This window comes from Drosophila montana, unplaced genomic scaffold (genome assembly GCF_035044405.1).
Source record: "Drosophila montana isolate Dmon_TW-CO22-7 unplaced genomic scaffold, ASM3504440v1 contig_2081_1, whole genome shotgun sequence".
Classification (NCBI taxonomy): domain Eukaryota; kingdom Metazoa; phylum Arthropoda; class Insecta; order Diptera; family Drosophilidae; genus Drosophila; species Drosophila montana.
In genome coordinates this window covers 869,518-883,200 of record NW_026996991.1, presented here as the reverse complement: position 1 = coordinate 883,200, position 13,683 = coordinate 869,518, and the positions used below count along the sequence as shown (strand labels likewise).

At 38.1% G+C, this 13,683-nt stretch overlaps 1 protein-coding gene across 3 annotated transcripts in view; it reads left to right on the top strand.

Moving 5' to 3' along the window:
- The window catches only part of Pgant9 (polypeptide N-acetylgalactosaminyltransferase 9), a 71,352-nt gene that overhangs the window by 14,646 nt on the left and 43,023 nt on the right, over window positions 1-13,683 (top strand). For 2 of the 3 annotated variants that reach the window (XM_064680130.1, XM_064680133.1), the window contains exon 2: window positions 6,403-6,474. The exons of the other annotated variant lie outside the window; for it this stretch is intronic. The gene's annotated coding sequence lies outside the window, so the exon portion shown is untranslated. The remainder of the gene's footprint in view (window positions 1-6,402; window positions 6,475-13,683) is intronic. 3 annotated transcript variants of the gene reach the window in all.

Genomic DNA, 13,683 nt, shown 5'->3' with positions numbered 1-13,683 from the left:
AAAAACAAACGTTATTTGCGAAATAAATATCTTACAGGGCAACTTCTAGTCGTGCAACTTTCTTAGTACCTCATACTTACTTTTTGTAATTGAATGCATTCATTATTGAAAAGCCATTTGTTGATTATTCATGTATTGAGCTTAAAAATACATATTTATATAAATATTTGCATGAATTAATGATGACAGTTGTGCAGTTGGGCTTGTGGCCATTTAGTTGTTGACTGTTTTTAACACTCGCCAACAAAGTTTAGTCACACTTAATTCGTGGCTATTAATAAATGCTTGCATATGGTTTTCTTTTTTCTTAACTGCCTTAAAAGTTGACAGTCAATTTACAGTTTGATTGGCATTGCGTGAAATATCCGGGAAAATAATTTCACAGAAATTTTGTTGGCATCATCTATGCCATGTGATAAGCCAATGAGTTTCAACGAAATATACAAAATTCTTAAAATTTACTGAACAGAGATAATAAAATTTCTATTTCTAGGTAGGTTTATAAAGACTATACATTAAAGAATACAAAGTTACCTACCATATACAAACACAGCTATACCCTTCCTTAAGGGCTTATTTAAGGAAATACTCTTTACTGAAATTCCGTTTAATGTGGCATGTAAATGTATTTAAAAAATTGAAATAAATGGCTTTGCTTACAAAATATAATTTCAAGCAGAGTAATATAAATGGTTACTAACAAGCGAAATAGTTTTGAATTGTTTTCATTTATCTCAAGAATTTGTGCTGCAAAATGAACTGCAAAGGAATGCATTCGCATTGATATTTAATTCATTTATATATACTTGTCTGGCTGCCAACTAAACTAAAAGTTCTCTCACCAAATGCAGCTGGCGTCTGTGAATGCTTTCTTGACTGGCTTTTTAAAAAAAGTATCTAACGAATACACAACAAGCACGCATTCTTCAGATACGAGTTTGAACCTCACTTTGAAACGAGTGGGCAGCACTCGTGCCCGTACTCGTGCTCGTATGCATACACTTATCTGACTCTGTGAGTGGCTCGCCCGACGGCAGAGGAGGCCCAGTTGACAGCTCCGACTCTGACTTTGGGCGACTTGGTTGTGTCTCTTGGAGCTCTGGCTGGAAAGCTTGTACACGTCGGGTTGCAAGTTTTTACAATCGCGACTAATTAGCAAATGCATGCTAATTTTCAGTTGTAACAAATAAAATTACAAAGTGATGCACGTATCGCTTTACGCAATTAGCTGCAACTGCTATATGATAATAAAAACAAAGAGCAGTAGGAACTTTTATCTACGGTCAGCTGTCAATAAAATACCCTTATATATATGTCACATATGCGATGTGTTTCAATAACTATATAATAATTCAATAATAATTAGTCACACATTGTTGTTTTTCATACAATATTTTATATAATGCCATTTTTTATAGTAACTGCATAAGTGATATAAGAGATAAGTCTGTATATGTGGGAGTTTGACTAAAGCAGCCTAGTTAACAAAATACGAAGCTGAATGTTGTGGAGGTTTGGGTTATTTGATATGAAAAAACGAAGATGTTTTTTATGCAAGAACTTAACTTTTGATCTTTTGAATTGTGCCTATGGTAGCTATATGATATAGGGATATATATATAAATAAATGCTGCCTGCAACAAAACAGATGAAACATTAAGAAAGCCTCAAAACTCAGCTAATAAATTGCATAGAAACAAACATACTTGGCTATATAAACTAGTCTGTTGGTACAGATCAAATATATATACATATATCTTAGCTAATGCTATCAGCTATGTCTCTTTGCGTAACAAAACTAAGAAGCCCCTTTGTTAAGGTATATTTCATAATGAAGTTGTTTTCCACACAGCCACAAATCAGCGCCCCGAACAAAGGATGCCTCACAATGGCCCCAACGCTCGTTTATCACAACGGGGCAGTGCAGCCCCCAATCTGCTGGTATTCCGTCGTCCGTAGTCCGCAGTCCGTAGCTATAATTACTGGTCTTATGCAGCCAGAGGTCGAGGTTGGGCATTTCAACTTGTCTTTAACTTGTCTCACGACTGGTCCGCGCGTATCTGGCGTTGCTAGGAGTTGCAGCAGGTCCTGCAATCGATTTTTGAGTTATTGATTGTAACGACTTTTGTGCTCCTCTATGCTATGATTAATTTTATGTTGAGTCAGGCTTTTGGTTTGGCTTTTGATTTGAAAAATTAGTGCAAAATACAACAAAATAAAATTGCCAACTGCAAATGATCATAAATCAAACAGTTGGCTGATTGCATTCGAAGTGCTCACAAATTGCATGATTTGCAATTTCTGTGCAGCAGCATCTAAGAGTGCGAGAGAGAGACAGGGAGTGGGAGATGGATAGAGAGAGACTCCAGTGGCATTCCCCGGATGCTGACACGACTGCAACGACTCGGCATCCACTTGAGTCCCGGCTCATGAGAGCTGGAATATATTGGCATTCGTGCTGCAGACCTCACGTTGTACTTGCGTAAATAATTCGCATTTTTGTTGCAAGTCGCGAGTTGCGCGACTGCCAGTTAAATTATTGCCTGGCATTTTTATTTGTTTTTTTACTGTTGCCATTTGCCGCCCATTGTCCTGCCGCTGACAACATTTATTGTTTTGTAATTAAATTTTTTGGACAAACAGCAGCAGCAGCAACAACAACAATAGGCCACAAAATCGATAAGCACGTGAGTGGAAAAGCCCTCGATAAAGTCTCTAAATCTTCATTTCCTTCGAGTGCTGTCCAAATTCCAGACAAATTGCTTGAGTTCGTTTTTTTTTGGACATAAAAGAAATACAGTTGCACAATGGACGCAATCGACAAATATGTTAATTTCGGCAGATCTCTAGTATAAAGTTCTGTAATCTATTTTTGGCGCGTGGCTACCTCAAATTCTAGAATTTTTATTTGTTTACAATTGTAATTCCAGAGTGGGAAATATGCTGTTAAATAAACAAACTAGATAAGCTACATAAATACGTGATTGTGTATATAAATCCGACTTTCTCTTGCGCTGATCTCATTTTGACCAATGTCTGCCTCTATAAGAAGCTTAAGTGGTCTCTCGTTTTGTTACTCTCTTTCACTTTCTGTATGTATTTCGCTCTCCTTTTGATGCGTCTTTCTTAAAGGTTTGCCCGTCAGCACATATGCTAATTATCTTTTTTTTTCAAAGTTATTTTCTATTTTTGTGTTGTGCGTCTTTCGTTAAGGTTTTATAAGAATCTTGAAATGAATTCTGTTTTCCTGTCTCTCTCTCTGCCTCTCCCTTTCTTGTAAGCTCTTTAATTCCTGATTGTGCGTCGTTCTTAAAGGTTTTACAGCTTTTTTTATCTAAATGCCTTTTTGCCCACTGTAAATTCATTTTCATTTAGAGCCGCTTTATTGAGTGGCGCTTTATCCCTGAACAGTCGTTAAATCTTAGTCCATAAGCCCATAGAACATGTCGCTAGCCAAAATCAATAAACATAAAGGTCTGGCAATTTATACGCTTGCCAAAACACACATAGACGATGACGAAGGCGGCTGAGAGAGAGAGAGAGAGAGGAGAGGGTGAGAGAGTGAGGGAGCAAGACAGAGGTTGAGGCAGTAACAATTCAAAACTGGTTAACCGGCTATGTAAATTTTTATTAATATTCAAAAGAAGCGATTGCGTGTACAATATCTACAACAACAACAACAACAACTATAAACGCAACAGCAACTGGTATAAATATGCATATGACCTTCGTCGCGGATGATGGACAGCTGAACGTTGAAAGGTATATTGAGATATTGGTCCCGGGTCGAATGCGTCCTCCAATCAGTTGTAAAGGCCTCATAAATTGGAATTACAATCAGCAATTGCAGCAATTAATTGCGCTTAATCAAGACGTTGCAAATGATGAATGATGAACCAGCAACCAAAAGAGAAAGAGAGAGCGAAATATTGAGAAAAAGGGAGACGAGCAGAGAAGTAAATAAAATTATGCCAACTGGTCGAATCGAAGCTATTTTAATGGCCCACATCGTGCGAGGGCATTTAACAGAATGAAACGCTTCGAGCCAAACAAAATCGGGGGGAAAAAACAGAAAACGAAAAAAGAATTTTAACTAAACACAAGAAACCCGAAAGGCATTTTGTTTATGTACATTTAAGTGTGTTTATGACCAGCAACATTTTGCGATCATTAGCAAATAATTTAAGCCATTCATTGGCTTAAAAAATATGATTTTCCGGGTATTGAGATATTTTAATATACACTACAATATTGAAAAACCGACGTCCAGAAGTTTAAATAAGGCATGTGAGAAAATTTAAACAGGGGATAACATTTATAAGAAAATTCTGAGTTAAAATGAAAAACAAAGGAAATATTCCTTAATATAATAAATATTCCTTAACAGAATAAAAATAAAAAATTTACTTTTTTCTAATTATTTAGAAAGATTCTAAAGCTCAAATTTCTGATTTATAAAATTTGTATTAGAATAAATAAATAATGGCAAACAGCAGCGAAACGAAATATTCAGAAGAAGTAAAAAAACGGAATATTTGTGAACGAACTTAAAAAGAAATAGTTGGCTTTGAATTCCTAAAGTTATTTAAGAAATTGATATATCTTTTTACATTTTTCACGTTATTTTATATTTTTATCATTTGCAATTCTTTCCGCAAAGAATTTATATTTTGATTACATAAGCATTAGTATTTGGTTACTACGTACTACAATAAAGGCATATACCCCTTGTTTCGTAGAGCATGTTGAAAGAAGAATGAGTAACCGGCTACCCTTTTTGTGGATCTGTTCATGTAAGCAGCTTTAGTTTATTGGGTCCAACATACATTTAATGAACTGCCAGGGCGTAAATCTTCCAACATTGTGGTTGTTGTTCTTTTGCTCTTATTATTGTTGTTGTTGTTGTTGTTGTCGCTGTTGGTGGGCAACGCAAAGCGTGCGAAATTTGTTGCCAGAGTTTTAAAGCCTCTTAAAGACAGCTCAAAGCACTTGAAAACAGAAGCTGCTGCTGCGGCTGCTGCCTAAAACATTTGCCCATTGAAGTGAAATTAAATTAATTATGGCCAACAGAGTTTGGCCAGAAACATTAATTAGCTTGTCTCGGTGTCAAAGACGCGTACGTTTCTAATCAAATTAATTAAATTGGTATATTAATTATATTATTCAGTTGCAGCTTCAGTTGCTACCCCGTGGCCTATTGCCCCAACCCTTCACACCTTGCCTCAAGCCCACAACTCGAGCGTTTCTAATTAGTGTAACCTGATTAGTTATTGAAAAAAGATTGTGGCACACGAGAGTGTGTGTATATGTTGTCTTGGTCAACGTGAACACGTACTCATTCCACACACACACTCGCACAACACCCACACATTGCCGCTGGCCACTTGAAGTTGATACCGTCATGCGATTTTTATCTGCCGCTCGCTTGAGACAAGCTGTTGTTGTTGCTGTCGATGTGCCTTGAAGCCGTTGCACATTAAAACCAACACGTAACCGGTTGGGCGACCGCAAAGGTGTAAAGACTGATAAGCAGCCGGCTGGATACATGAAAAAAAGAATCGAAAAAACCCAGAAAAAACAACAAAAGTCGTTAAATCAAGAAGAATTTTTGAATAAATAGTTTTATATACACTTGGTGTTATATGAGCAGCCGCTCAAAAATCAAAATATCTTTAATATGGATTTGTTAACAACTCCCGAACGAAAAGCTTTAACGAAATCTCTTTAATATCTACATGTTCGCATGGCTATTTAAACTTCAACGTTCCAATGAAAACTGCTTCTGTTTTCGTTTTTATATAATTAAATTGTATTTTATAAAGTAGCCATTTTTAAATTACCAAAATTCTGCAACAATTTCGAACACCTCTGTACTTAATACAATTAAAAACAAAAACAATTTGATTTATGTAAAAATAATTTTAAATTATCTAAGGCCAACGCGTACAATTAAAATAAATATTTATGTATTTCCGCACACATCATAAATAATTATGCAAAAATAATCGATGCTAGTTCAGCTAAAACAATTGCATTTTAATTATAATAAATTACATTTAAGCCACAAATTTGCATAACAAAACACAAAGTATCCGAAAAAAACCAAAATATGCAATAATTCAATATGTAAATGAGAAAATTTAAGCCATATTTAAAACAACCAAACAAAATTTATTTAGTTAATTATGCTGCTTGGTGGGAAAAGCATAATGCATTTCTTAGCCACCTCCATATGGTGTGCAGTGTGCCATAAATTGTGGCAAAGTTAATTAAACACACAAAATTACAAACAGTTCGGCACATTATCAGTTCATAATAATAGCTTATCTCAACTCTGCCTATATAGTTACCTGTACTGTTGATGATTTATTGTTTTTCACGCCCTTCTTTTTTTCATTGCAGCTCGATAAGGAACTCATTGGGAATACATTTATTTATAAATAAATAATTGATAGGCAGACGGGCTGCATGGAGGTGAGAAGCCAAAAAAAAAAAATAGGCACAAAAACAGGTAACCAACATTGGCCCCATTTTGGGGCGCAAGTTTACAAATTTTCGGTCCAATGTCAATTTGTAGCTGGCTGTTTAAAAGCAAAAAGAAGCAAGTTCATTGTTTTGGGTCCAAACTAATAAGCGCCAAGTATGGCCAACAATTTAGCCGAGTCGCGGTTGCAGTTGCAAGTTGGCTAGTTGACTAGTTGGCTACTTGGCTAGCTGTCTGGCTCCTTAGATGCCCCAAGTTGCTTAACATTGTGTCTTGTGGCATTGTCTTTGCGTTTGTTCGCGTTGCTCGTTTCTCGTTATTGTGCCAAATGGCCATAAAAGGTTAATTGGGTCCTTAGCAACTTGGCGGGCAACAAAAACAAATGATGCCAACATTCCACGCTTACCTCTGCCAGTCGGCGCGGTTGCTGCTGCTACCGCTGCTGCTGCTGATGCTGCCTGCAAGCCACAAGCGACATAGAAAAATCTTAATTAGTTAATTAAAACAACAAGCAAAACCGAGTCCCAGTCCGAGTCCGTGTTCCATCTACCATGTAGTGTCCACTGCAACTAGTTCACTTGGGCTACTGCATAATTCATGCGCCTTTTAATGACAACCACAAGTGGAGCAGGACACCAAATTGAAAGTCAAAGCCAAAGTCAAAGCCAAAGTCAAACTGTGGCTGAAGCTACACACAAAATAAATTCAAGTATTTCTTACCTTATTTTAGAAAAAACGTCATGCTAAACATTTCTAAGCCTGCAAATTTAAATTCTTAATTCAAGAGCGTTTTTTTATCCCAAAACTCCTTAATACCTTACTCAAATTATTCAGACAGTTCTTAATTAAGGACATGGGCTGAGTTTTCTTTCAAAACTTTTCAAACATTTATTCAATATACGAAGTCTGGTTACATGTAATTAATAACAACAAAGCCTCTTAATTCCAAAATATTTTCTTTTTGTTACCAACTTTGTGTGAAGCGGGGAGAGGCCTTATGGCTCTGGATATGTTCCTACATCCCAAATTTAGTGTCATTGAGATCCACGATATGGTCAAAATAGAATGTCGATTTCGATATCGATTTTTATCAATTTCATGAAATAGGTTCAAGTTATCTATTATATAAAACCTACTCGATCTATAAAGGCTACCTTAGGACTTACATTCAAAATTTCAGGTCCTTAACTCGTATAGACAGACAGACTTGTCTTTAATGACTCGGCTACTGATGCTGATCAGGAATATATATACACTTTAAGGGGTTGAAGAAGTCTCCATTCTGCCTGTTGCATAGACACAAAGCTTGTTAAACCATTTTTAATCATTTCAAGCGGTTTTAGGGTACAAAAATAATGTACCTAAAAAATAATCGGAATAAAATTTCGTATAAATTGTATGCCTGCCATACAAAATTGAAAATCTTGTTTTTCTCCAAGTGTAAGCGCTCAGTTTCCAGTTGTTGCCACTTTTATGTTCGCTGTGCTTGTTCTTCTACTTGTTGTTGCCGCTGCTGCTGCTGCCACTGGCCAACGATAGAGACACTTTGTCTGCTATAGAACCCCTGTGTGTGTGTGTATTTGTATGTTGACTCAAATCCCCCGAGGTGACATTAAACTATGAAAGGCATTTAGTTTAGCGATTTATATAGGCGACTTTTTGACAGTTTTATGTCTCCCGCTGTCCACTGGGCTACGTTGCCGTACCAAGGTGCAGATTGAGGATAACGAGCTGAAAATCTACAACAACATCAACTTGCGAATCGCTGCAGCCAGCCTGCTAGGTTTACGCTTCATTAAATAGCCGGGCAATGTTTATATTTCACTGGCTAAGGACCTCGTTATCCGCCTCAATCAATGCAATTGCGCGGAAGCGATTTATGGACGCAAAGGGCTAAAAAATCCCTCACAGCCTGCAATTGCAAACATTACGAGCAAGCGGAGTGAGAAATTTTCAATTTATACAATAAAAACTATAGGAAAATATATAAAAGAATGCGCAGGAGCTGAAGAATAACTTAAAATATGGCTAACTATTTGGTTCAGTGGTTCAATTTAGGGTTTGCAAGTGAACAAAATAAAAAAAATTAAACTTTAAAATAAATATTTTAACTATGTTTTATGAAATAAAATATAGATATATTTTTGGCACAGAAAAGGAAATTTAAGGTTGTAACTTAATGAAAACAATGAGTTAAATATCCTGAAAACTACATTCAAAAAGAAAATTTTAATGATTAATGAGAGATAGTTTATAATTTTCACGCAAAAAAAATATTTCAATCTATATTTGAAGAGATTTTATTAACAAACTTTTAAATTTTAAGCATTAGCGTATTGTTTTATTATTACATTTTTAAAAATGGATATCCAATATCCTAAATTTTAATTAACCCACCATCAAAATTTGACCTGCAGCTCAAGTTCAAATCAAGTTCAAAAACAGGTTCAGCACAGATTTAACCTCTTCACTCTTCAAACTCACAACAAATTGTTTGGCATGTGTAACCCTTTGGAGAAAACAAAGCCCTGGCTCCAATCGCTTGATCCCATTACGACCACAACACGTGCCCCGGCGCCTAAAGAGACCCCCTTTTGAATGTGTTTATATAAATATAGGGTTCGGGTCTGATCGGGGCTAGCTCGCGCAACCGAAAGCTTTTTTTCCATCTATTTGTTTTCGTTTTGGTCATAAAAAATGACCAACTGCCATTAGGGGCTCAAAAATGAAACCATTTTTGTCATTTGACAGGCAATTTTCAAGCGTTACATTTTCGATTTCTCTTTCGTTATGACACCCTGCCCTCCCTATCCCACTCGCCCCCTTGCCCGTTCTTTAATTTGTGGTGCCAACGCACAACAAAATTATTCGACCCGCAGTTGTGGCAGTTATGAGAGCGGGGCAGGGTGGGCGCACGTGTGTGCGTGCGTGTGTGTGTTATGTGTTCTGTCAGTTGCGCCCACAGAATGTTTGTTGGCCATAAAATGTGGAACCGCCCGGCCCCGCCGCAAGCCGTCCCGCCCTCACCGAAAATCTGATGATAGTTTATACAGAGCTAAAAGCATTTTTCCAGCCCATGCACATTTTCACATGAGCCCTTTGCCATTTTTCATGTGTCCCGCTGTCCTGTGTCCCCTGTGGCCCCTCTTTGTGCTGTCTCGTCTGCGTCTCTGTGGCATATTAAATCGAGCTGCCACATTGAAATATATTGACTTTATTATCCAGCCTGTGGGCTATCATTTGATTAAATCTAAATCTGTTTATGAACCCAACTTTTCGCGCAAGTCGCTTTTATTAATTTTACAAGAAAGCTGCGTAAACAAAATTAACGCTGATAACTTTTTGGGATTTATCGCGCTAGTTGGCCAAATAGTTGGCGAATTAGGTTTTTGTACCCTAAGAATGGTAAAAGAAAAACAGGGGTATACCTGTTTGTGCTCATGTATGTAACATTTTCGACACCATTGAGTGTATATACATATATCCTTCTTGGCCATCAACTGCAAAGTCGATCCCTCTGTCTGTCTGTCCGTACCTTCATGAACGCCTCGATCTCGGGAACTATTCCAGCTAGAGACACTTAGACTAGAAGTCCTGAAATAGTGCGTGCATATTAAGTCGATTTCCAGTAATTGATAACTTGCCCATATTCCAAGAAATCAATAAAAACCGACGCCGAAATCCTATTTCTTAAGCACATCTCGGAGCTTATTAGAGCTAGAGATATCAAATGTTGAATGCTGACTCTATTTGATTACCTCTTCTCGTTTCTTTCAAAAGAAAATTAAGTTAAGTTAATAGAGTCTCGAGCTTTGATAATTACTGAATGTGCGCAAGGGAAGAAGAAAGCTGCACTTATGGTATCTACCAGTCAGTCACTCCCAAGTAGAACTCTCTTGTTTCTTTTTCATCCGTTTTATTCAATTTGCCAAAGTTGGGCAGCCAGTTGGCCAAGGTCCAAGCACAGGTTTCGGTCCCAGTAAAATGCAACTTTAAGCGGTCGCTGAATAAAAAAAATTAAGGAGAAATGTTGGGAAAGCAAAGTGAAAAACGTGAAAAACTGCGACTCGAAGAAGCGGCAAAGCGGCTGCTGTTGTTGTTATTGGCCAAATGGCTGCAATAAGCCTCAATAGCCGAATGAATGCCTGAATGGTTGAATGAGTGCTCGAATGGCAGACAAACAAATAAATATTGGGGTCGTGCCATAAACCAGCCACCAGCTCAACTCAACTCAACTCAGTTGAGCTCGGCTCACAGCTGACCTGGCCAAGAGCGTAGCTGCCCATTTGTAGTCAAAGGTTGTTGCTATTGTGGAAAATTCATGTATATGTAAATGAACAAATGATTTCTGTTGGCTCGCTGTTTTATGCGATTTTGCTTTGCCCCTCGTATGACCCTGAATTAAATTGGGCGGTTTTAGCTGACCTTGCGCTTGGCCAAGTGCAAGGTTGGGGCTGGCAACTAGATCGTGTTAGCCGCTAAGCCAAGTTTCTTAAATCAGTTTTCGTATTCAATTAAATAATTTGCCACTAACGCGCCGAACTTTTAACGAGTTTTTCCAGACAGTTTTAAAAAGTTTTTGCTTAGTTTTCGCATTGCAAATCCCATGACAGCCGCTGCTCTGCGCATATCTTTCCAGCTAGTCTCAATTAATCAAACTGAAAACTGAGAGGGAAAACCACTTGGGGAAACATGTTTTGTCTGTAATTTCATGCAATCATTTAATTGCGATTTAATATTTAATTGTGTAATGAGAAGCGCGTAGAGCGGCGCAAGGTAAAAGCATAGAAAATGTGAAAAGCAAGCATGATTGTTTTCTTCTTCATTTTTGTTTCATCTTCTGTTTTTTAGCCAGAAGCAAAACGCGAACGTGCAGGCAAAAACATTTAATTACTTCTGTGCTCGGAGAGTCATGACTCTGGCAGGAATCTATATAACTAGCTATAGCTGGCATGGGCAGCAAGAAGAGAGTGCGTGAAAGAGAAAGGGAGGGAGCGTTAGAATGAGAGAGTGAGTGCGGTTCATGTGTAGCAAACATTTCATTTTACAGCGTTTGTCAAATTAAAGGCTAAAAAAAATGCGTGGCATGTTGCAATTGCTGAGGATGCAGCTGCCATTGGACATTGGATGTTAAAAATGGGGGCTTGCAACCGTTGCTGTTAGCCTGGCAAATTAACAGTTAAGCGCCAACGGTAAATAATTGTCAATGACAACAACAACGAAGACCACTTGAACTGGTAGCTGCTCCAAAAAGCACATCGTGCCCGATAGACGTAGCCCGTTTGAGAAGATGTTGCCGTTGCCGTTGCCGTGCCGTGCCGTGCCTTGCCCCTTGCCCCGAATGAGGTTTGACTGGTTTCTCAAGCACATGCACCAAATAACCAAAAGGAGCTGAAGCTGGTGTCTAAATCTGAGACTGGGAAGACCTGTTGTCTGCTGCCGTCATGGTTATCTGGCCATGGGCATTGGTAATTCTAGCCGCCTTGGCAACTTCTCGCCACTCGCTCCTCGGTTGGCGGATGTGCAAATATTTTGATTAAATTTTCTCCGTGGCAACTTTCTTTGCACCAATGTGCCAGCTCTCACAGTGACTGCCAACTGGCAGCTCCTGTGTTCTGTATGCGTGTGGGGCAGCTGCCGGTTTTCTGTTGCAGTCGAGCCAACACATATTTCCTGCTTCTGCACAAAACACGTTTTTAACTTCAGGAACATCATCATCATTATCAATATCAGCAGCAGCAGCATCATCATCATCATTTGTGGCTTCACTTTGATGCACGTCTGCGCCCAGTTGCGGTGACCTTTGCTGACACGGCGCATAATACCAAATCAAAGCCAACATTGTTTCCAATTTTAACGTTTTTCATTTAAACGGCGCATAAATCTTGGCTTCTCTAAAGAATTGAAATATTTTTGGTTCTTTTTGAGATTTCTTTAATCAAGTTAATTCTTTTCTTTGTGATTTTTTTTTTTAATTTTAAGAATATTGTCTTGTACGTTCAAGTGAACTTATGTTTCTTTTTTGCTCTCTTATAAAGAATTTTTAATTTGGAGCAAAGCCCAAGTATGTTAAACTTTTTATAAGAATTATTATAAACTAGAATTTGTGAATGCTTCTTTCTTTTCCGGACTGAAGCTTGATTCATGCAATACTAGATGTTATACTATGGATAAGACTAAAGAAAAAAATCAACTTTAACTTGGTTTTACGAAATCTTAACTAAACTTAAACTTAGCACTTTGCTCTTGAGTTAAGCAAAGTAGCCCAATTGTGACTTGACTCTATTTGGGTCTAAAATTGTAATTGCCCAGAAGAAAAGTTCATTTGATGTCGCACGCATCTCATTAGAAACTAAATTTTGCGTCGGGTCTGGCAAGGCTGGCAAAAGTTTTTCTGGGCCGAAATGCAAATGAATATTAAGCACAGACTTGAGGCTGCGTTTTAATAACTGCGGATTAAGTCTGCATAAATAATAATCATAATAAACTGTGTGCCAGCCATGAAAATGCGCATCAGCGCGTAGCAGATACGCTTCTAACTGCTGCCCCAAACTCAGACACCGCCCCGCCCCCGCTTACCACCAGTCACCCGGCTAACCCAGGAATCTGGGCAAAAAGTTTTTGCATAAGAAAATGACAAATGATCGGCGAAGGCTGTTGGGTGGTTCGAGTATTAGCTTCAAGTCGCGCTGGAAAAGTTACTGTTACGGCTCTGCTGGGTGGTAGAGAGGGAGGGCGCGAGAGTAAGAGAACGGAGAAAAGCGCGACAACGAAGTTTTCTTTTGTTGGGGCAGAAATTCTTGGACTTTGTTGCGCGTAATTTGAGCTGCTTTTTTTGTATTATTTTTGTTGTTTTTATTTCGTTCGCGTCTTTTGTGTAATATTTCATTTGGCTTGAATTGCAAGCGATGCTCGCAATTTTTCTCATTCCTTACAAATAGTTGGCTCTTTGTTGCTGTTGGCTTTTAATACCCAGTTAAATGTGCGTCTAATTATGCCAGCAATTAAATGCGAACTTTGATAAATGAGCAGAAATAAAAGTGGGGAGTCAATTGTCAGGGGTGGGGATCATCCTGGGGCATTTGCATGCCAATGGCATGCCCGACTTAACATGCAATTCAATTAAGTCTTATCTTATCTACAATGCGCGCTCGCAAAGAGAACCAAAGCGAAAGAATAGTAAAGAAAAAAGTCTTCCA